The following is a 14105-nucleotide window of genomic DNA, read 5'->3' as shown; positions in this document are numbered from 1 at the left end:
GGGAAGGTGAATGCTATTTTGGCAAAGGCATCTTCTCTGGTGCAAAGATCAGGAAGCTGTGGGGGGTAGGGGGAGATTTCACTGGAGACCATGTCAGGGAGGGGAAAGATTTAAATTCCACTCCCCCTCCCAGCTTTTTTTTGTTTTCATTTTCAAAATGTGACTCTTAATTGCATTTATACAATTAGCATCACATCTACTTTGGCCCTGACTTCTCACTAAGGAGTAAGCTGCACTGGAAACTTGTATGTAGGGCTATACTGCAAACTCTGAAATTTTGGGTCAGTCCCTGAAAGTTGATAATATATTCCCATCATCATGACATGGAGGTTTGACCTAGATTTAAACTAGATGCCTCTGTCCTCTCTCTCCCACACCAACCCCTGAAAATAGGACACAGAGGATCAGGCCCCCTATAGCTGGAGCCCTTCCACTCCTGGACAGCAAATGTTGGCTTGAACCTAATCTGTGGGATTATTGTGTGGACCAAAAGTAAATGCAAAGCATTTACCATGCCCTTGTCATTCCATGCTCACACATGTGTATACCATCGCTTCTTTAGAAGCTACTTTCACTTCTCCATTCATAGCACCTTGGGCAGTGGTGGCGAACCTATGGCACATGTGCCACAGCGGGCACGCAGAGCCCTGTCTGTCGGCATGCGAGCCAAGGCGCCCCAGCATCGCCCCAGCAGCCGAGTGTCGGATAACAGTGCACCCAGGGGCCATGCGCATGCTGGGAAAGGGGTAGTGGCATCAGGCGATGACATCACAAGCCACGACTCATTAGCCACAACTCATCCGAGCTTTCACATGGCCAGTCAGTGTGGTGCCAAGCATTTATATATATTTGCTTGGACAGGTTGTGAGGTGTTTTTTCTAAACTAAAACCTCAGTTTTCAGGTTTTATTGTAGTGTTGGCACTTTGGGGTAAAATAGTGGGTTTTGTGTTGCAGTTTGGGCACTCGGTCTCTAAAAGGTTTGCCATCACTGACCTTGGGGAAGGGTTTGTTGCTGTTGTTTTTAAAGAAAGGAAAGTGCAGTATTTAACAGTAAGAGTGAAAGTAAATACATTTTGCACGCATAGTTGTGCTATTCTTCTATACCACAGTGCCACCTAGAGGCTATATGGTAGGAAAGCAGGAAAAATACATTTTCAGAAGCACTTATGTCTCAAGACTGCAAAGAACCCCAAAATAAATACAGAAGATTAGCAGTCAATACACAGCCTTGTGTAAGAAAGCTCTGAAGGGGTGCAGGTAACAAGCAGATTGCAGGATTAGCCGGGGCAGCTTTCCCCAGGGGTGGGAGTGGCCCCACTGCAGGAGTGTGGATTTCACATACGTGCCCAGTCATGCTGACCTCAGGTGCCTGCTCTAAGCGTCGTCTCAGAATGTTCTTTTGCATGGATCTCCCAAACTTTTGGGGAAGGCAGAACTTCAAAATGTGGACAATAGGGCTGCTTCTTTGTGAGGTTCCCTTCCCCCGCTGTTAAACACAGCACTTTTCATAATGTGTTCACTGAGAAAGCGCTACAGATTCCAGAATGATTTCAACACATTTCTGCTTCCTTCTGTGAGAGACACCATCTAACCAACCTTCCACAGACCCAAGCGAAAGAGAAAAATTAATCAAATGACTAATACTGATAGCACAATGAATATTAACAGGTACTTTTTGTCCAGATCCTTCCCGATTCTCTGCCTCTGACAGAGTACTCATTTCACCTTTGCATCAATATTTTTAATCAAACAGGTAAAGCATAAACAGGAACTACACTAACATTTAAAAATGCAAATTACTTCCACAGTGCCAGGGGATTGCCTCAGAAGCGACTAGCTGCTTTGTAGGTTTTGAAGCAAACCCGTTGTATCTCATGAGTGCTGTGAGTTCTCTGTGTGACATACGGCTCATTTTGAGTCACATCTAGTTGGCATTGGATACAGGACCAGCACTCACGACTGGGGCCATCCACAGGGGAGGGAGCAGCCATGGAGAAGGAAAGGGCACCCTCCTACCTCCTGGGAGCCAAGTCACCATTCAAATAATAAATGCATGTGCAGGCTAATCGCACTCTTACTGTCCCACCTAGCTTGGCCTTCAGGTTGCAGGGCTGAGGAAAGCCTTTACCTGGGAGCTTGGAGAACTGCTTTCAGTCTGAACAGGTAATATGTGTGGTTCTGGCATGCAGCCCTAATCCAACCACAGAGTTGCCAAATCCAGCCTGTTAGAGAATTTGGCGCACCAAAAGTTCTTCCCCCTCCCTCCCCAAGTGTCCTCAGTCTGGGCAGGGGAACCCTCACAGAATCATAAAATCATAGATTAGTAGCACTGAAAAGGGCCAAGGAGGTCATCGGGTCCAACCCCCTGCTGTTGCAAGCCAACAATTTACACCATCCCACTCTTCCACCAGAGACAGCAAAGGGGATCCATTTGTTATCTCCAGTGCACGATTAGAGATGGCGAGGGGGTGCTCCTGCACTCAGCTGGAATTTGTGGAGCCCTTTCCAGGCTCCAGTCACATTGCAACGGGGCGTGAGTGGTGAAGGAAGGAGCCGCTCAGTTTGGCCACTGCTTGCAGGACTGGCCAAGTCACATGATATCATTTGGCCCATCAGGCTTAACGTGAAATCCAGACCCCAGACCAAAAGCAATCCAATGTTAATACAAACTGACTTAATTTGCACTTTCTAAACTAGGCACAAAACTTGGACAAATCAGAGCAACAAGGCCCTTTTGGTTCCGCACTTCTCCCGATTGTGCCATGGTTAAACCTTTTCTCCCCACCTCCCATTCTTCCTGTCTCCCACCATTCCTCTTCCTTCCACACACCTGCACAGCAGACTGAGATAAACAGGCTGCCTTAGTGTGTCAGGAGAGTCAAGAGTATGGAATGTACGGCATCTTCCAGATCCGACTGTGCAAGGTAGTTATTTCATTGGATGTGCCTGCTTATGAAAACAACCAGCTTGGATGATATCCTGAGACTATCTTGGGCTCCTGGTGCAGCATCTGAGTGGGCTGGCACGCCTTCATTGTAACTCCGTAGCTCCTTCCTTTCACCAAAAGTTCCTCTGCAGCAGCCCCCATGAAGTGTTCAACAGCAAATGTCCAACAGCCCCAGGGTGGTAACAGCTGGGCTTGGGAGCTGCCCCAGGAACCCAGAAGGGTGCCTCATGCAGAGGCAAACCAAGGCTCAGACTCTCCAGCAGGGGAGGCTGCTGACACCAGTGTCAGTGGGGCTCCTTATCTGTTGCAGCGTTTATTTTCAGCTATCCATGGTGCCCCAGGGTGGTACGGAACAGAATTCAGCATCACGGGTGGCTCCTATAAAGCTCAAAATAAAAACTGCAATGGATGGGGAGTCCCACTGTCTGCACCTCAGGCCCATGGGACAGGTCCAGCCCACCTGGAGTTCCTGTTTTCCCAGCCACCCATCACTTGGGAGCTTCCCGATTGTGAATATTTTGTTCTCATTCTAAAAGGCTGAAATGTCTCTCCTACGGCCTAGTGGTTTAAAATTAAAAATTGAGGTTTGACACCCCTGGCCCACATGGACTGGTTGCAGTTTCCCGGAGTTACAGGTTTTATTTATTTGTTTCATATGGCATAGCGGAATGCAGAATTATTGCATGAAATTCACTGAAACAATATATAAAATGTGGATAAAATGAAAATTATTTTAAAGTAGGGAGTGCACATTGTTTTAAAAACATGCAATATGAATGATGGATAAAATGATGGATAAAATTAAGTTGTGTATGGGCCGTTACTAAACAGTTTAGTAAGGAGATTCAGGGAAGGGTCCTTCTCACCTAGCCGCCTTGGGGACGTCAGAGATCAGCCCCAGAACCTTCGGTTGCAAACCGTGCGCTCTACCCTTGCAGTTCATTAATCGGCAAGTGGGGCACATGCTGGTTACATCAGCCACCAGCCAGGAGAAGGAATGGTCTAGTGGCTACTGGAGTGACGGGATTTAATGATATGGTGTCCCTTGCTAATCCTCTTTAAGCGAAATGTATATATGTTCATCAGATTTATATGGAAGGAGTCCAGACAAGCCAGGAGCCAGAAGAGCTTGCAAATCAAGACAGGACCCAGTTCAGTGAGCAGGCACCTTTAACGGTGAGCCCTCAATCCAGCTGCAGACAAGGCATAGTGGTTTAGAGTGCTGGCGATCCAGGTTCTAATCTCCATTGGGCCATGAAGCCCACGGGGTGACTTTGTGCCAGTAAGCGTCTCTCAGCCTAACCGACCTCATGGGGTTTTTGTGGGGAGAGGAGGAGAAGGAAGCTTAACAGACTTTTTCAGCTTTCTGGGGATCCTTGCAGGAAAGGGGGCAGGATACAAATATAAAACATCAGGCAATAAAGAATTAATGCCAGGGACCTGCAGAAGTTGCCACAACACATACCTGTGCATCTCTAATATCGCAGAACCAAATTGCACTTTGCAGCTCCTGTGGAGCACGTACGTACACCTCTGGTTTTACTTTCAGTAATTCAGGGCAGGGGGATCCTTAAGAGAGCAGAGCAGAGGAGACAAACTAAATATATTAAAAACAATTTTTAAAAAATCATTCAAATTCCCCCAGACCATGTACCCATGTAAACCTAATCCTATGTGATCTAGAGGATAGGGGGATGCTTATCCCAATCACGCTGGGAAAGCGATAGATATCCATCGGAGGATACAGTAGTTTTAGTTTATTGAGTTTTATAAAATTTTAACAAAATAGGAAAAAAATAGATACATAGATTTGAATATATCAGTTTTGATGCATATATGTGATGTGGGTTTTAAAAAAGGGTTTCTAAGTACTATATATTAACATCCACAGAAGGGGGTCAAATATCCACATATGTCTCCACTTGCAGGAAGCCTATATAGACTGTCAACTTAAATATCAAATGTGTGTGTGTGTGTGTGTGTGTGTGTGTGTGGGATTTTTTTTGTCTTTTGGAACTGGGCTTGTTGGTTTTATTGAGCATTTGTTTTATCTGAAAAACTGTAGGGTGCAATACTATGCAAGCTTAGAGTCAAAGAGCAAGGCTGTCTGGAGGAATTCTGGGGGCTGTAGTACTTTCTTCTCTGTAAGCATGCATAAGATTGCACCCAAATTTAACTACTTGCATGGAACAGCCCCAAAGTGGCAGAAGGCAGAAAGCAGGTAGGGCAGGGAAGTGGCTGGCACGGCCATTTCCTCCTTTCATTCTATGGCACCCCCCCCCCCCCCACACACACACACAGCCTTCCACTTGCTGCTTTTCTCCTGGATGAGTACCAGAGTCCAGCAAAAAGCCCATCTGGGACTTGCTCCCTAGTAAGTGGATGTAAGACACCCACTCTGCCTGTATCCAACAGTGCAGGATGGGGTCATCAAAGTCGTCCAGTTTAGAATCTGCTATTTGCTCGTTTGCTGCTTTGCTGAAGGTGTTGCTGGTGGAGCAACCGTCAGAACAATTGATTTATCCAAAGCACAATTGTAAATGCAAATGCTGTGAGACCAAAGTCCTGAGTGTGAGGTTCCAAAGCCAAAAAGGGCTTTGTTTATGCAGGTTATCAGCACTCATGGTCAGCCACCTTTCCCTCTGACCACAGCAGCCTTTCCAAATAGAACACAGGGCTTAAACGTTTGACAAGCTGTGCCATCAGCCAATTGACGTACATCCCTGTTCTGTATCTATCAGCCAAAGCCTCTTTTTCTTACACCAGAGTTGATCATGCTGAGTGGTGCTGACAGAGCTTGGAGTCCAACATCATCACGGGGTCACAGGTTGCCCACCTGGGAATGTACCTTTGAGCTCACCAAAAATCTCCAAATTCCATCCCAAAGCTTGTACCAACACAGGTCCTTATCAGACTGTGTGTGATACTTTTCGTACAAAAATCTGTGCTTATTTTTTCAACTGCACATCTTAGAAATGGATGCATTTCTCTCCCATTGATTATCATATATTTGTGTACATTTTTCAAAAGTAGGCATTTTATGTGAATTTTTAAAGATATGCATAAGAAATTAACTATGATAAGCATGCTGTCAGATTATTGCTTAGTTCACAAATGACATTGCAAGCTGGCAACATATGGACTTTGCCCACAGATTGTATCCAAGTCAGTGTTCAGTCCAGAAGATGGGAACTGGGTAAATCCTGAACCCAAATAAGCTTAAACAAATTTCTCATAGATTCCTACACTCACTGCAATTCAGCTTTTTACTTGCTTTATTTATCAGGATTCACCTCAATGCCATATTGACTCAGTGTTGGGGTAGGGAGCAAAAGTGACCCCATTAATATCTGCTGTGCAGCTACTCCTGCCAAGGGTCTTCATACAACCGAGGATGGACATCTGGCAAAGACAGCAGCTCCTCCTCTCCTCCTTCCTGACACTGACACTGACACACTCACCCAACTCCCCACAATCAGTTATGTCCTACTTTACAAAGGGCAGCTCTCTGTTTTTAATGTGTGTGTATATATATGCAGTGGATTTTTTGTTAAAAAAAAAAAACAAGGTGCCAGAACTCAAGTCTTGGGGTCACACTTTTACACAATGGTCGCCGCCAGCAGTAAGCACTCAGTGCATGACCACACGACCGATCCCAAGCTGAGCAATATCCCAAGCTGAGCAGTGCCCTCACAATCAGCGCCGACAATCAGCACTGACACACAAACAGCCCACAGGCACTATGTTAATGGTTTTTGCCGAGGACCTGCTACGCCCAACAGGGCGATTCACAATCACTTGGGAAAATCCGTCAAAAAATGGTGCCGGAATGCTGTTCCGGTGCGTTATATGACAAAAAAAAGCCCTGTATGTATGTATTCACAGAGCATTCCTAGGGACATTCAGCAGTGTCTCGGGAGGTCATAGGATAATTTGGATTTTCAGTCCAGAGGCTGGAGACCATGCTCCGGCCTTTGAAGCTGACCCCAAGTCCTGTCCCCTGTGACCAGTGTGGACAGAACTACACTGGCTGTTTTCTGAGGTCAGAGAAAGCAGAAGGGGCCATTTCCAGGAATGAGAAAGGAAGGAGATGGAAATCCCAGGGCATGAGCTGTTTGGATGCCTCTCCAGCTTCCTTCCCTTCAGCTCCAGCTTGGTGGGCAAAAGAGCCAGTTGAACGCAAAATGCAAGGCAGGAGGATGGGAGGCCAAGATTTCATGAGGTGATCATGAGCCTTTGAGTTCATCCCCTTTGGATTGTGCCTTTATCTATTGCTCTATTTATCTGGTAAGGAATGAGTTCCCCGAAGAGATGCACCTGGCGCCTACTTTGCATTCTTTTTGGCACCAGGTGAAGACCTTTCTGTGCTCCCAGAGTTTTAACTATTTAATTTTTTAACTTTGTTTTTAATATTGCATTTTACTCTTCTGCTGCTAAGCTTCTGTGCTGATTCAATTGCAATTGCTATTGTGACTTTGTAGTTTTAAGTTGATTTTATCTTGTGTATTAATTTTTTTCTTAACTTTGTCAACCATCCAAAGAGTCTCAGCTATTGGTTGATATAAAAATGAAATAAATAAATAAATAAAGTACTGCTAAAAAGAATTTCCATAACAATACAAATATATTCAAAATACATTTTTTAAAAAATCAAATTACAGTGGAGGTAAAACAATAGAAGGAACAGTTAGATGGAGCTTAGCAGAATTAATTGCTATAATTTACAAGACAAAGAAGGCTTAAGTATAAACATTGCAGGATCCTGTATGAAAACACCAGTTAAAATGAACATAATTCTCTGATTATATAAAAAAGTCCTGCCCAATCTTGTATGACTGCCATTATTGTTCCAATGAAGAATACAGAAATCTGCAGAATGAATTACATGTAGATTTCCAGCACTTTTCTGTATAGTTTCCATCCACGTGTCCATTTCTACTATATCCAAACATTTAATCAGCCCCTCATGAGTTGAAGCTGATAGCTCATTCTTCTAGTGCATAAACCATGCCATTCTGGCTGCAATTGATCAGTCATTTCTGTGTGCAAGTAATATAGAAATCAAGAACTCTAAATAATACTGGCAAAGGAGATGAACCCAAGTTTGTACCAACAACCTGAGAAATAATAATGCAAATATGCTGCCAATAATTCTGGACAATCTGATGGCTTGCATTTCCAACCAATGACTGAATAAACCTGATTCAGTCTTGCTAGTTCTAAATACCACAGGAAGAGCAGTGTCTTCTCTGTTCCTCTGATAGATAGGATTGGATTTATAAATCGTACGAGGTAGTGTTTAGTTTTTAATCTTCAGTTAATGCCAGTCCAGGCTGATGGACCTAATGTCAGTGGGGTGGTGTATCCACTCTGGTTGCAGCCTGAGCGTTAAAGAACTATCCATGGTGCTGCACTAGCCCCCTTAAATAGGTTCAACACCACAGATACCTCCTTCAAAATGCAGAATGCAACCTAGAAGATGCCTTCAAATAAAAGACAGGAGATGGAATTAACCACTGGAGGCTGGTGGCTTCCATGAAAGGAATCCTCTGTTTGAAGGCTGCACGGTCCAGGTTTGGTTTCAGGATGAAGAGAGATGCAGGTACAGTTCAGTGGCAGAGCACCTGCTCTGCAGACAGAAGGTCCCAGGCAGGGCTGGAAAGACTCCTGCATGAAATGCTGGAAAGAGGCCACTAGTCAACAATACTGGGTCAGAAGAACCACTGCTCTGAGTGCAGATAAGGCAGCTTCCTATGCTCCTAACCATAAGAGGCCAAGCAGAGGCCATGGGGAGGCTTGGCCAGCAGACAGAGCAAGCACCCAGGACATCTGGTCACAGGCTCCCCCTCTGTAGTAAGATGTGTGGGGCTTCCATTTAAAGGTAGCAATTCTTTCTAAATGTGTATTTGTACCTACGTATACACTGGCATAGGCAGGTCTGTATCTTCTTTTTCCCAGTCTGAGGGTGATACAGTTTCTCTCTTTTGCTGATGTGCAAGTATCATTCCCTAAGTGGAATGGATCACAAGCAGCCAAGCAATTCTGCAGTTGACAAAGCCCAGGGCTAGCCTTAGGCATTTGCCCATCCCGGCAGAAACTTTTTTTTATTATTCCGCATTCCCTCTTTTCTTCCTGCTTTTCCCTGACAGTAGGGAACCCAGGACAGAATGTACAGGCGCAGTTTCCTTTGGAGATATATGGTGTCTGCTTAATACACTGTTTATTTACAAGAGAACAGGCTGGGCACAGAAACCAGCATTCCAGCAGACAGTGCTAGTCCCATGAGCAGCATTAGCACCCTGGAAGCCCAAAAGCACTTCTTCTTTCCTACATAGAAATGCTTTTCATTTCCAGATCCTGTCCTCAGAGACTCTGATGCATAAAGATACACATGCACAAACACAGTTGCACATGATCCCATAGACCCAACTCTTTAAAAGAGGTCTGTTGCATCATGTGCAAAGAAGGAAGGGGGGGTACAGTTTAAAGGGCCACAGAGTCAGGCAGTCAGGCAGCTGCAGAAACTCACTCCACTCTTCCTATAGCTCTTCTCCCAGATCCTTTTTCCTAGATAGGTTCCAGACATGCAAGTGAGCCCAGGTTAGAGAAAAACCGCAAGTGGGAGAGGGCTACAAAGAGAAATGCCACCCCACATAGGCTTCCCTTAAAGATGCAGATCTGCAGCTATCACATGTGGTGTGGGATTCAGGCTGGGTAAAACTACCCGGGAAAGATCGAGTTATAAGGCTGCAAGGTACCCCTGAGGCTGTCTTGGGGAAGGAGAGGAAACTCCTTCCATGCAGAGAGAGGCTCTCAGCATTTGCTGCCACAGGAGAATGGACACAGCTGCTCCTCATGGGGGAAATAATGCTCTAGCATTCCTGCTCTGCCACCTGAGGTGGGGGATTCTGCTCACCTCATGGTTTTGGAATTTCAGGGCTATCCCCACCCCAGTTATTAGGTTTCCTCTAATTTCTGAGGCCGCATGTAGCAAGCTCTGATTTACCCACTGCTCAGGAGCAACTAGAATTGTCCCCCTAGCCAGCCTGCGGGCTTCCTTTGGGCATCTGCTCGGCACTATGTGAAACAGGATGTGGACCTAGACAGCCCTTCGATGTGAACTAGCAGGACTTTTCTTATATCCTTCTCTGCAAAAGCAAATTTGACTCATACACAAGCAGCATGCATGGCTACATTCTGAGCTTCCAGCACAAAACCCAAAATGGGAAGTTTGGAACTTTTCCCCACAGTGTGGGTGTAAATTAGCACTGCATGCCAACATATTTAATACAAGCCAAACATCCTACATCACTGCCAAGCTGGCATCCTACTTCTCTGGCAAGAAGGCAGTTTGAAGCCAAGAAGCAGCCAAAGCTGCTTAACCTGAGGGCTGAGTCAGAAGACATGTTTGCATATGTGTGTGTGTGTGTGTGTGTGTGTGTGCGCGCGCGCGCGCGCGTGTGTGTGCTGGGGAAAAGTTTCATGAAAAACTGTGCCCCTTTGAAACACCCCTGCAAAACAGGGGAAAGAAAGGAGCCAGGAAAGGACCATTGTCTTCACTCTGATTTTGGCTTGGGGGTCACAGAGTCAGCTCTTGATTGCCGAGCACGTGGTTACCTTATCCCACTGTAATGTCATTGTGCTGTCTGTTCGAATCTTCTTTTAAAAAATGGCACCAACCAACTGCTGAGAAGGACAATCTCAGCAATCTCAGAGTGAACAAGGCCATAACATTCAGATTTGGCAAGGCTGCAACATCCCTGTTTTTGTGCCCCAAAATGACCAGCCATGAAAAAAATTGCAGAAAGGTGAAAAATGGCAAGAGCAAACAGAAAACAAAAGACTCTATTTATCGCTTGGATACACACAGAGAATGCAACAATACACAGTTTATTCTGGAGTAGAATTTTGACCTTTTTTTTGTCTGTAGAAGCCTCTCTTTGCTTCAAGACAGTAAATAAAACAAATAAAAAGCTTTTCATGCAAAAGTTTTGCAGTGCTGGAGGTTATGTACATTGGACATTGTCTGCAGCTGGTTTCACTTAGAAATGAGCAGAGTGACTGTAGCTGAATGGGAAGCTGCTCTCTGGACCTTTGCCCACTAAACACACACACAGCACACAACACAAGAGGACACAACAGAGGAACCTTTAGGGAGGTCCATTTAATTTCTTTCCATTATCTTCATCCCACTCAAGTTCTGGCACTGGCTAAAAGAAAACATGCCAGAGGGACAAGACTCTCATGGTACGTTCCTTGCTTAGCTTTGCAGATTGCAGAGTAACCCCTAGTCTCTTCGCCGCTAGTTCAAATACTACTTGGCTGTTCTAAGGGAGAGTTCCAAAACTGTGATGTGAAGGTGGGCCTGAGAATGGGAAGCCCACACAGCTGGCAGGTAACTCTGAGGTCCAGAAGGAAATGAGCTGACAACGGGCCTCGTGACCCACAGGACAGCAGCAGAACGGTGTGCCTTGTGCAAAAGGTGGACACATCTGGGGGTAAGAAGATGGAGGACAAGATGCCAAACAAAGGAATAAAAGGGCAGTGATGCAAGAAAGGAAAGAAATAGGAAAAGGAGGATAGGGACACTTTACTTCCCAGCTATCAGGAGTGGCACATGTTAAAGAGCCCCTCCTTTAACCTCTTTGAGGGTCTGGAAAGTCACGGCCTGACATTATGCCAAGCTGGACAGCAAAGAAAGCCGGCAAGAAGAAAATGGATGTGTCAAAGCATGAAGTTGGAGGAGAGCCTTGCAAATACCCTGGACCAAAAGAAAGATGAACAAGTGGGTCCTAGATCATATCAAACCAGAGCACTCCCTGGAGGCATAAATGATGAAACTGAAGCTGTCGTAATTTGGGCACATCATAAGAAGGCAAGATTCCCTGGAGAAGACAATTATGCTAGGGAAGTCAAGGGCAGAAGAAGAGGAAGACTAAATAGGAGATGGATAGATTCCATGAAGGGAGCCACAGTTTGAATTTAGAAGAGCTGAACTGGGCTGCGAAGTACAGGACGTTTTGGAGGGCTTTCATTCCTCGGGTCACCATACGTTGGGGATTAGTTGACAGCACGTAACAAAGACAAATGAAGCACTACAAGGCAGCTTCCTATACTGTGTGTTTGCTTCTGTGAAGCTCCCCCCGTTTGCCCTGCTTTCTCTGATTTCTCACCATGTGGTACTTCCAGATGGAGGGGCCTGAGCACCAGCGATCAAGGGGCATTGTGCAGCCATTTACCTTGTCTCCTTTTTTTTCTCCAGTGGGAAAACATGGGAGGGCTACCAAAAGAAGCTGGCAATGCCTATGACACCAGCATCTCTTTAAATTATACTATTTACACTCATGTGATCTGTGTGACTGCTGCTCAGTTTGCTGTCCAGCTGCTCCCTGTTGATCCATTCTCCCTATGATTCTTTGTCCTTAAACTGGCCTTGGACTGGGCAGCCTTCAAACAGAGGATGCCTTAGAAGAGGCTTTCCCAGCCTGAAGCCCCTGAGGCGGGCTTGGCTGCAGCTGTGTTGGATGGGTCATGATGGGAATCTCATTGCAGCCCAGTTGGAAGACCCGAGGTTGGAGGAGGTTCCCTTAGAGGAGTATCCATTGACAGCGCCCTTCACTGTTACTAAATGTCCTCTCTCACAGTGTGTACACATGTTTAGGACTGTAGCCATGAAGGGATCTTTTAAAACTGGCAAGAGTATATCTTGACCCAAAGTGACCCAAAGACACAGGCCTGGAAAGGTTTCTTTGAAAATGGAGGAGGTATTTTATTAAGCACATTAAAATAAATAAGTACTATACCCACACGCACGAGCACACAGTGATTTCTCAGGGGGAATTAGCTGGTTGGCAAAAGGCACTTATACAGTCTTTAAGGTGGAATCAGTTCATACATTGCAAACAAAAATAGGCAGTGCAAGACAATGTACCAAAATTTGAAGTAGAGGCTGCAAATATGTATGCACTGGGTTTCAGTGGTGAAAAAATTCGCTTTAGAAAAGACTTTGTGAACAAGCTTGCAAGAGCAGGGAGGAGAACGGAGTTCGAGAGGCTTGTCTTTGACAGTGGTTAATGCACCAAGACTGGTCTTTTTCTACAGTCAGAGAGATGACAAGAGGTGAGGACCAGATTCACCTGCACGTTCCATTTCCAGTGCCTCATGTGCAGTGTCTCTTCTTCCAGCTCTTTATCAGGAAGCTGTGGCCCCAACATGACATTGTGCATCAAGCCATGGAATGAAGGCAGAAAAAGGGAAAAGCCCAGCCACAACTTTTGCACTAGATGACCCGGGGAAGCCTGGATGCAGTCCCTGGCTTTATGACCACCAACCGGCTCCAAAAGACTTAGAGTCTACTGAGTACCATACAAACGTAATTCCTGCACTGTATGAACAGAATAAATAGGTTTTATTATTTTTACTGTATAATTTGTTATATTTTGTTCTTATTGTGAGCCGTCCCAAGGCTTTGTTGCGATGAGGGCGGCATAAAAATGTTTTAAATAAATAAATAAATGGATGAAATGCCTTCTCTGAACCAGGTCACTCTGGAGCTGTGTATTTTCCAAACTACTAGCTCAGTTCCTGGCAATAAGCCAGTCCCTTATCTGAAAGGCAAAGGATAAAGCATAACTTTTCAAGCAGGTTAAATCCCACCTTCTGCTAAAGGGAACACATTAGCAGCACCTTAGTGTTTCCCGTATGCATGTCCATGTGCCAGGTCATCTTAGGTTTTGCACAGCAAATTCTGTGCATGAATCACATTTAGTACTGAATAGTACTAAGAGGAACATTTTTTTCCTAGAATATCCCCACACTTACCCCAATCACCTGACTTGTACTACCTTTTAATCTCTGGCAGGTGAAATAAGGTAAAGGGGAGACTGAGTGTCAGTTCCCAGTGTTAGACCAGGAATCAATCATACCTAGACTAGCTTGGTTCTTTCTCCTAACCCTCCACTAGTGACAACAGGAGGGATTTTTCCAATCCCAATTTCCATAGAAGGAGTGATTCTGGAAAACATTGTTGTGAACAGATGATAGTGGACACTTTTCCCCCCAGCATTCTTGTTTTCCAGAAAGGATCAGTTTTGTAATTGTCTCTACACACTTAGAAATCTCTCTCTCTCTCTCTCTCTCTCTCTCTCTCTCTCTCTC

The sequence above is a fragment of the Varanus komodoensis genome, unplaced genomic scaffold, assembly GCF_004798865.1.
Source record: "Varanus komodoensis strain SLA01 unplaced genomic scaffold, ASM479886v1 scaffold37, whole genome shotgun sequence".
Lineage (NCBI taxonomy): Eukaryota > Metazoa > Chordata > Lepidosauria > Squamata > Varanidae > Varanus > Varanus komodoensis.
Note: the sequence above shows the minus strand (reverse complement) of the source record.